The following is a 10,983-nucleotide window of genomic DNA, read 5'->3' as shown; positions in this document are numbered from 1 at the left end:
TGGCAGATCAGTGTGTTCTTTCTGATTAGCTCTTAATTGAGATCACCTGTCACGCACCCCTTTATTAAAGGTGAACACAATGGGTTTGGTTTACTTTTCGCATCGGCCTGTGTCAATCGAGGTTGAGTTTAGTGAGGGTTGAAAGTTTTCGATCTAGATTGCAGATCACTATTGTCACTTTATACAAACTGAAAGTATGCGTTGTTGCGTGTTTGTTTTTTTGGGCATTTGACTGAACAGCCCAGACAAATATTGCTACCAACATGGCACTTCGAAACAGACCACCGCAGTGAGTAAAAGTTATTTTCCTTTATTAAATGACGTTTTTGGGCTGTCTCCTCAGACACAAGCCATCAGTATCCCTGCTCTTTGCACCTTGACATGCATGTCGCTGCAGTTTGTTAACCTAGCTTTGCTGATTTGTATCTTGTGATGTGTGTGTGTTTTTCTTAACAGGTGTTAGATGACTGACAAGATCTATGGGGGGGCCCCCTTTGGGCCCCCCCATACCAACTTGGTCTTCAAAGGAATCTAGTGCCATGGGACTCCAGTGTCTTCAAAACATCCTCGGAATACATGTGTATGAATGGTCCACCGAAGGGTTGATCTGGAAGCCACCACGGTCCACGCAGTAATCTGCTGCGTGGGCCGTAGTGGCTTCCAGAGCCATCTTTCGGTCTTGGTCAGGATTTGTTACAGTTGCCCTTCAAATGTAGCAGGCTACGGGTTTCTGAAGAAGCCTGCTTTACGTAGCATTGGAGTACAAATATTGTGCAAAATGCTCATGTAATTGCACTAGCACTAGTAACCTGTAGATTAGCTTAGTTTAACGTCATTCCGTGCTGTCTCTGTCAAATGTGTGGCTTACTTTAAGTCCACAAGGCCCTCTGGTAAACCACGTTGGAACACCCCTGGACAAGGTGATTAGTCACTGGGTGTGTGCTAAAGTTTTGTTCCATTTTTCACTAGTTGGTTGAGGTTTGGTAGAATTGTTTGGATGCTAGCGATGTGATGGCGTATGTACAAGAGCCTACTGTGGCCAGGCCACAGTTGCAACGGTCACGGCCAGATGGCCTAGTGTGAGTGCAACCTTGATTGCATTTGTATACTGTTTACCATTGGATGTTTATGCAATTTGGCTTAATTCATCCGCAGTAAAGCTGCATTTGACTATTCCAGGGTCGTTTTGTACAGGCTTTCAATTGACCATGTTGACTAGTTTGTGGGAAGTTTTTTTGAGACATAACAATGGCAGAACACCCCGTCAGTATGAGAGGCCCTGGCTTGTCCCTAGACTAGAAATGTGAACAACAGAGAGACACTAAAATACACCAACATTCTACACTGCCTATCAAAAGAGACTTCTAAAACATATCTGCTAGAACAGTTCCTATACTTTTTGTATAATTTGGTCATGCTGCAAATTTACTTTTTGTAGTTGCTCCATATTTAGTTCTTTGACAGCCTCACCTGCTAGAAAAGTCTATTCAAATCGGCTAAATATAATGAACTAAATTAATAGCCATGAAATGTTGTCACTCATACTAATGGCAAATACCCTCTTTCAGTTGGTGGTTCAACACTGATGTCTCTCTAGGCTTGAGGGAGAGCTCACAAGTAAATTACACGAATGTCCTGGAGCAATTGGGAATACACTTTTATTTAGTCTACCTGACCAGGGACATCTTTGAACTATAGGTCACCTAACCCAAACTTTTCACTCTTGTTAGGTTGTCCTTTTCTCTTGTTTTAACCCGAAAGGGCTGAAATATCAACATTTCAGGTATTCTGTTTGGATAATGTGCAAAACTTGTGGCTTCACTAATAAAAAAAATTAACGAATGTATTTTTCTTAATGTGGTTAAACTATTTAAAGATTTGTATGCAAAATATTTCTGCTCAATTTGTGGTCAATGAAACTCTGAATTTTTTTAATTTGATAAAACACAACTATGGGTTAAAGGTATTTGCTTTGGGCATCTTTTGATATTTTTAGAATCTAGCTCCATTGCCGTTAGAAATGGAGTCTCCCAGTACTGAAGTGCTTCCACAAGTTTAAAAAAGAATGGGTAGAAAAGGAACTGCCAACTAAATCTATTTAACATGGGTAGAAAGTTTCCATGGAAGCTCTTGGCTGCTGGTTCCCAACACAGCTCCACTGTTAGCCTGTGACCTTGCGTTTAACTTTTTTCGACTTTTGGTGACTTTCACAAAAGAGAAATGAACTGGTTAATACAATAAACAAGACATTTCATGGTACCATTTTGAACTGTTTGTGGATATTGCATTAAATCCATATGCTTGAAACTTTTCAATAATGCATATCAACAAAACAATGGAATGAAATAAATAGTTCAAGCAATTTGTGGGACTTGGCTGCTTTTACATTATTACTCATTTTGGGGGTTATTTCAGTCTCTCCAACCTGCAGGTCGTGCGAAGAATCATGTGAATGGGAATATTCTATAAATGTCTTGATATCATCTTTCGTCTCAACACTTCTGCTGCAGCCGCTGTTGAAGCGTATGAGTCCTTTGAGACCCCCTTTGATAAAAGGGGTTCTCAAATGTTGACCCTCAGTCACCTATTGCATCACTTCCTTTAGGGCTTCGGCCTCCTAATTGATCATTATAGTATAATTGAATGCCCTCTTTCATAGATATGATACCTCCACCACTGGGACGTGGCAACAATTCTCCAAATCCATATGGGGGGATGCTTGTGGACAGTAGGGGTGTATACTCGACATAAATAGGAAGCAAACTCATCTCACAAATGAGTAATGACATCTCACAAATATTTAATAAATTGTTTCAATTTATAATAATCCAAAATCCGTTGGCTTTTTGTCGAGGGAATCCAGGGCGACGCTCACTTCCGGGTTGGCCAACATACGTCATCCCTCCACCACTCTACTGTAAAAACACATGTTCAAGTTGAATTAGAATAATAATAATAATAATTCTGCCATAGTATTTATTTAAGGGGGGGGGGGGGATACAAGTCTTTTGGCCATTTGTAGTGTTGATCAGCAGAGAAATAATTTGTCCGCAAAGACGGTGACGTCGCTTAAAGCAACGGTAGACAAGTCACCGGACTACTACCCATGCAAGTGAACGGAGCGTTCCACGGCATTGAGAAGACCCGTGTAATAAAGGCCTATAATATTTCTGTATATGGCATAGATTTCTCCTCAGATTAGGCCAATAAACCAATGGTAAAATAAAAATAAAAACGCTTGATCAAAGGCCCGGCCCGAGTATAGTGGTGGGAAATATCGGCCCGACCCGGCCCGCGTCGGGCTCGGGCTCGGGCAGAGAATCTAAACACTGACTGGAACTACTTAGCAGGTGTCTGTAGGGCTATATCAGGAGTTAATGCACGCACTGCAGCCAATCAGAATCAGAGTATTCCCCCAGACCGTGGTCTAAACAATATTATTCACGAGTTATAAACAACCCCTACACATCAATATTAATGATAACCCTGTGGAAATTGCCATAAGTGAGAGACACAATTTCGCACGTTGAGCACACAGTTGTGTGACTCGTTTATTTAGTAAGAGAGAAACGGGAAATCAAAACGTGCTGAAGGTAAACAAATCCCGCATGGGCTCTGACGTCATGAGACGCTCGTAATCCTTAAAAGGGACAGCGATCCCTGAACCACCAAGACAGTAAACGACATGCCTAACACAATTGAAAGAACAACACATAACAAAATACTGTAGGTGAATTATGTTACACTCACTACAACCCATTAAATACGGTATGATTTCTAGATGTCATGGCAACGTCCGCTCGCGACACTGGACTTGCGATCGAGGCATCGACGCGGACGTTCATTCACATAGCCAAAAACAAGAGAATAGATGGCTAGATAAAATAAACATCAAGACATACAATTCTAAAAAGAACAGATGGAGCAGCTACCCTTTTTTCCTTCGCGGTTTGCCTACAGAGCAGCGCACCTGCATTTAATATAGGCCTATCCGTGTATTGTCACAATTTCTCAGTATCAAAGGTGAAAGTAGAAACGGGTGGCCAAAAGCTGTCATATTGTTAGTTATCACAGACAATTTTAAGTAGAAACGGGTGGCCAAAAGCTGTCATTTGTTAGTTATCACAGACAATTTTCAACAATGAATGATCTGTACGGAGCTCCATAAGGGACATTAGGGAGAACGCTCCCGGACAGAACCTTAGTTTGGAAGTCATGCTTAGAGACACGACAAATAGCCTACTTCCAATTGAAATACAAAATTTAGAAAATAGGCCTACGTGTCCCTGATCACGTTTCAATAGATTAAATAACGTGACAGTGTCACGTATTTTCGTGAGACCATACCCGTACTTCCATGAGTATACTTAAAGGAAGTATACTATCCGCACTATCTACTACGTTATTTTTTCAGATGTGAGTGCTGTTCCAAATCGAGTACTCCGTGGTGCACTAACCGGAAATTACGATCACGACTGCCGCCGTGGCTACTCCCCCGCAATAAACATCCCGCTTTGAACGGTGAACGCTTTACGCCTAGCAGCTATAAAAACTATAAAAACTACAAAATGACTCTATTAATGCAGGCTATGTGGAAAATGCGCCGACTTTGGCTCAGCCTGGCTCCGCCTTTTCCGCTACGTAGCTAAGATGGCTGCCGTTGAGTACGGGGAGTGTCCTTCGATCCACACTTCAGGATTAGCCCGTTTTGAGTACGGCATCCGGGTCCTTGAAGTATACTTCTTTTCGCCGGATCTTACTCAAATTTTGGCTAGTAAGTACGGACAGTACGGGTATTGGAACACGGCACAGGTTTGAGCGTGTGCATGGGTTGAATTGTATGGCAAGCCATCCCCGCCAGAAAACGGCATCATTTAGACGCGTATCACCTTCATTACGCCGTAAAAAACGCCGTAAAATGCAGAAAAACGCCGTATTTTACGCTGTAAAAGCGCCGCAATTAAGCCTTTCAAGACCGCGCGTAAAATACGGCGCTTTTGTGCACATCACAACGCCGTAAAATACGGCGTCTCTCTAGTATGCTAATAATCTCTGCCCTTCTTTTCTCTCAGCCAATGCATTTGAAGTGTTTGCGCCCAATCGCTGAACAAGACAAGCAGACCAAATCAGTTTAGCACAGATCTGCTTTGAGGAGTTCTCCTCTCATTTGTTGTTAGTTGTAGCGTCATATCGATATATATTAGTAAATCCAGTTCCTACAGTGTGGTCACCGTGGCCGTGGCCCAATCGATAGAGACGCTTGCTCTGTAGGCAAGAGGTTGTTTAAAAATAAATAATAATAATACATATAAAGACGTTTCAAACGTTCCATCGAGTCTCTCGCATTCTACAATGGACAGCTTTATTGTTTCCCATGGGAGCCGGCGAAACTAGATTTCTTCTTCGAAGGTTGTGCTCCACACAGAACCTCCTCACCATCATAACGGAGTACTTCGGGGCACCAGAATGCTTTAGAGCGGTACTGATCGCATCGTGTCTTTCCAGTGTCAAATAGTTCACGAATAAAATCACCATAAGGTTCAAGTGCGGCCATAACTAAGGCTAAATATAATTAGACAGTCTATTGCTGGTTTAGGTGGTTGGCTCTTTTTTCTTCGCTGCGTTCTGCCTTCTGGTGTAGCCTATAACTATAAATGTATCTATTTTTGTAGGCCCTATTTGTTTTTCTGTTTCAGGTTTTAAAAACCAACCATTTTGTTACAAATCGGAATATTCAAAGAACGAACCATACACGGATTCTCCTACCTCATCACTTTACTGACACACACAATGTGTGGCAGTAAAGTGACAGGATCATTCCATAGACAAAAATCTTTCCATCTAACTAATTTAATTTAGGAGGATAGTCATTGCACAGATGTAAGTTAACCAAGTAGACCTATTCTCATTATAGCCTAGTTATACCCTAGTTTTGCATATTTATACATTGCATCCTATTTTCATATTTCATGTGGCATCTGTATTTTTATGTAGGATACAGCATCTGTATTTTAAATGTAGCTTATATCTTCTTTTTACATTTTACCTTTTGCTGAGGTGGGCGCTGTATTAGCCTACTGTATAGGCTGTCTGTATTTGTGTAAGAGTTATTTGTATTGTGTAACCTGCTGGATTATGAAAGTTAGTTTGGGGTAAATAAAGTGTCTGTCTGTCTGTCTGTCTGTCTGTCTGTCTGGGGGAAAATGCCGTGAAAAATGTACGCACGGTGCGTTCAGGATTAGGACTGATATTATGTCGGCATAGGCCTAATCAATCGGGTTTTAATATTTGAAGCATTCATATCAGTCTATTCTTTTCGGCTACTCTGCTGTTGGCCTTGATGGGGAGATATTTTTTTGCTTCCATGCACAAATAGTTGAATCCAACAACATTCCTGCGTCTCCAGAGCCCATTTAAGCACCGTGTCAGACTCAGTAGACTGTTACAAGCCTCTGAACGTTGTTAGAGCATGGCTCCCCAGTTCATCAGTGTCTCTCTCTATGGCTCCCTCTCACTCCTTTCCACTGTGTATTTATATCGATTGAACAAGAGAGGATGTTACGATAACTCCGCGAAAATAAAGGCTCCATGGCTGTAATAATTTAAATATAATTAACTTATAAAGCGTGTAACAAGACACCTAGATGATCTGGCTGGCTGACTAAAAAGGCACTGAATTTGGAACTTATAACACAGGAGGTCTGGCTTGCGGACTAAAAAGCATTGCGATCATAAAAGCGTGACCATCTGACAAAAGCACAAATCTGACAATATATAGATTCGATCCGACAACCTCTTTCCTACATAGCAAGCGTCTCTATCGATTGGACCACGGTTATCACAACGTTGAAACTGCATTTACTAATATATATATCTATATGAATATGACGCTACAACTAACGCCAAATGAGAGGAGATCTGTGTTGAACTGATTTGGTCTGCTTGTCTTGTTCAGCGATTGGGCGCAAACACTTCAAATGCCTTGGCTGAGAGAAAAGAAGGGCGGAGATTATTAGCATACTAGAGAAACGCCGTATTTTACGGCGTTGTGATGTGCACAAAAGCGCCGTATTTTACGCGCGGTTTGATGTTCAAAACTGCGCTTTTTACGCGCGCTCTTGAACGGCTCAATTGCGGCGTAAAAAGCGGCGCTTTTTTGCGCATGACGGCGTATTTTACGGCGTTTTTCTACATTTTACGGCGTTTTTTACGGCGTAATGAAGGTGATACGCGTCTAAATGATGCCGTTTTCTGGCGGGGATGGCTTGCCATAGAATTGCGTGTGTCTCACGCCGAATGCATGAGACATGAGAGCCCTGTACTTACGTGACACAAACCAGCACCGCAAACGTTCTCTCCCGCTTGAGATGACGTCTTTCTTTATAGGTTCATGGGTCTGATTCGCCAATTTCCCATGCTGATATCCCCGAAGATTCTCGGGCATCTTCGACAATTTGGCTATAGATTGTCTCATTACACGCTAAATAATATAATTATAGCCTAATTATATATATAGCCTATACATATATATATATATAGGCAATATATATAATTAGGCAATATATATATATATACATATAGCATTTGTGGTTTTGGCATAAACATAACTAGGGTGCACTGTACTATCTGCGCACACCCTTTCTGAAGCCTCTCTCGCTCTCTCTCTCTCTCTGTCCCTCCCTCTCTCTCTTTCTCTCTCTCGTACCGTTTTGTGGAGCACGTTAATTGTCTTAGAACACTCCCATTCAGAATGCATTGGTTTACATTTCGTTCTGTGTAACACGCAAAAAGTCGGACTATCGTGCTCTGGAACACGCTTCAATAGATTAACGTTCGTGCGCAGGAGCACGCAATCGCGTGATACCGGGTTGGAGTATCAGCCGGGGCCTTCAGGGTAGAAGGGTCTCCACCCGCAGTGGTGAAGAAATTCTGAACGGGCGGCAACAGGGGGCACTGGGCAGCCCGCCGGGAGGAAGACAGGGTATGAAAGCACTCGCCCTGCATGTCATCCGACATGGGGGCGAGAGGCGGGGTTCGGCAGGGATGCCCTTGAGGCCCCCGCTTGGCTTCTCCCTGGGGACGGCCGTGGCGGTGGAGGCCCTGGAGTGGGAGAACCCGGACGCAGAGTCCGGAAAGACGTCGTCCAAGGTGGCGACGTCGTTAAACCTTGACGTGGTCGTCGTCGTCCGGAACTCCGGCCTTAAAAATGTCGATGGCCTCGGAGGGGTCCACCGACGGTGAGAAGAGGTGCCTGGAGAGGAGCCCATCTTCAGGAAGTGCGCGGCAGGCGGCGTAGGAGGCGGGGCGTAAGAGCCGAGGCATCTGAAACACGCCAGGTGCCCGACACCCATCACCCGGCGCCAGGGAAGCACAATGAGGCCCTGAAAAGGGCCCAGCTCTTAAGGAAGAGCTCTCCAGTGGCCCTGAAAAGGATCGTTGGTCTGTCGCCTCGCCCACGCCGCTGCCCCAGGGTTCTTGAAGCTTAGAAGTCATGCTGTTGATGGTACAATGCTGAAAGAAAAGGGAGGATGAGCGGTGGTGCGTCACATAATATACACGGTGCCGTGGGAAATGTGGGCGGTGCCCACGTTGATTGGTGCATAGTTGAAATTTCCAGTGCGCGCGTGCACGTGCATGGGACAAGCCCATAAGGCGAAGCCTAGACGGCGTAGCCTACATGAAATAGAACATAATAAGCTTCAGAGAAGTCAGATAAATCTGATAAATACACAGCAGCACCATCTTAAGTAATTATATCGAACAAGGAACGATAGCCCCACCTTTCGGCAGAGCATCAAAAAATAAGTTAACACTCACATTTTTCCTCTCCACGGACATCTTTAGTAAAAGGCGAAAGATTTATGCAATCTGAAGAGAAACCAGAATTCTCCTGAAATAGGCATACATGTCCAAATGTGAGCTAATATTCCAACCTAACACTTTGAGTGATGTTTTTAAATGAGCAGTAGCCCATAGTTTGACTTTTGCAGTAATAATCAGAAGCACAAATGTTAAAACTACAGAATGCCTTGAAATATGCTGTTTAACACAATGTTCCAATTGTAATGTAATGTAAAGAGTACTGAATTAACTGTCTCGCAAAGCATTGTGGGTAGGCCCGTTGTTTCATGTTGACGTTTTAGAACAGCCAATATTAGCTGTATCACCTAAACATGAATTGTGACATGAAATCTGCTTTCATGCCAAGTTGATTTGACGCATAAATCAGAGAAGTCGTGTAACTCATTTAGATTTTGGTACGATGCATTTTTTTCTTTTTTTTTACATTGATTGAAATCTCTACCTTGCAGCGTGGCAGCAATTTTTTTTTTTTAACTCATACTTTGTCCTCACCACGGAAATCTTTAGTAAAAGGCGAAAGATTTATGCGATCTGAAGGGGAATTTAATTGTTGCTGATAAGCGTGTTCAAATGTCTCCTAATGTTCCAAACTAACACAGTAAGTGACGTTTTTAAAATAACAGTCGCCAATAGTTTCACTTCTGCAGTAGGATAGAAGCACGAGTGTTAAAACTATACATTACGTTGAAAGATTCAGTTTAACACAATGTTCCAATTGAAATGTCATTTAAAGACATTTAAGGTTTCGCAAAGGATTCTGGGTATGTAACCTGGTTTCATCTTGAGGTTTTACAACAGTAAGCCGTATAATGTAGGCTACATATGTACTGGGACACGAGATCTACCTTCATGCCACGTTTAGAAAATGAATTATCAATGCATCATTATTGTTCCAAATACAGTTTGTTGATGACGTCAACTTTGGGATAATGTAAAAGTTGTAAAAGGACCTCTGGTGGATACAAAATACAAATAAAAACGTTAATCTCATCTTCTCACTTTCAGTGAAGTGTCTTGTTCGTCGTTGAACCATTTGTTGGGCTGATGGGACACTACATATATTTTTATCTCAGGTCCAGAGCCGGCGCTGGCCATTTCGGCAGGGGGGGGTCTCCCGCGCCCCCTCCCCCCCCCCCCCCCCCCTCCCTCCCCTCCCCCTATGGAGTCAGTTTCCTGCCATAATTCAAACCTGAAAAAAAAAGTTTCAAAGGCTTGTAAGTCTGGGTTTGAAAACTCAACACCTTGTAAAAAAGGTTTTGCAACACTGAAAAAAGAGATTATAACCTGAAAAAAACTAAAACTAAAATTCAAACATCTGTAAACATGATTTTGTGTTCTATTTTATCTTCTTCATCATTTTCACCAACACATTTTCAAAGTTCAAACAATTTCACCAGCGCATTTGCAGAGTTTCAAATCTGGCACTGTTCTAACAGTGTATTTCATTGTTGCCCGGTTTTGAAACCTTGTAAATGGGATTCTGCAAACAGGTGTTCATACATTGAGAAATACGTTTTGAAAGGTTGAATATTTAGTTTTAAAAACTTGTAAAGGTGTACGTTTGCGACATTGCAACGTATTTTTTCAGAACTGACTTTTCAGCACTGACTTTTCAGAGATTTGACCACACAGGCGCAAGCTTTGAGTCACGTGAATATTGGCAGTGTTCTGACGCCACTCGTTTTGAAACTCCTGACAGTCGAATCTGAAAAAAAAAAAAAACGTTCCTGGGGGCGGGACCATTTAGCTCTAAACCTATTGGTTGCTCTCGGCTGACGTACATTCCAATCACATGTGCCGTTCACCGGGCTGTGCGTGATTGACAGTGCTCTGCCGATGACACGAATAACAAGCGACTATCGCGGTTGATTTTGATTTCCATTTTCTGGAACCATAGTCTCATCTCCATAGGACGCGACTAGCAAGGACGCGTCCTAGCAAGGCTGCAGCCTTCACTTTGGGAAACAGCCATGGTTCCAGAAAATGGAAATCAAAATCAACCGCGAAAGTCGCTTGTTATTCGTGTCATCGGCAGAGCACTGTCAATCACGCACAGCCCGGTGAACGGCACATGTGATTGGAATGTACGTCAGCCGAGAGCAACCAATAGGTTTAGAGCTA

At 42.8% G+C, this 10,983-nt stretch overlaps 2 non-coding genes across 2 annotated transcripts; both read right to left on the bottom strand.

Moving 5' to 3' along the window:
* Positions 1-8,773: 8,773 nt before the first annotated feature.
* Positions 8,774-8,888, bottom strand: LOC132467757 (U5 spliceosomal RNA). Its single transcript, XR_009528070.1, has one exon. It is a non-coding gene; the product is annotated as a U5 spliceosomal RNA (small nuclear RNA).
* Positions 8,889-9,297: 409 nt separating this feature from the next.
* Positions 9,298-9,413, bottom strand: LOC132467763 (U5 spliceosomal RNA). Its single transcript, XR_009528071.1, has one exon. It is a non-coding gene; the product is annotated as a U5 spliceosomal RNA (small nuclear RNA).
* Between the last annotated feature and the right edge of the window lie 1,570 nt (positions 9,414-10,983).

The sequence above is a fragment of the Gadus macrocephalus genome, chromosome 1, assembly GCF_031168955.1.
Source record: "Gadus macrocephalus chromosome 1, ASM3116895v1".
NCBI classification, from domain to species: domain Eukaryota; kingdom Metazoa; phylum Chordata; class Actinopteri; order Gadiformes; family Gadidae; genus Gadus; species Gadus macrocephalus.
This window is presented reverse-complemented; position numbering and strand designations above follow the sequence as displayed.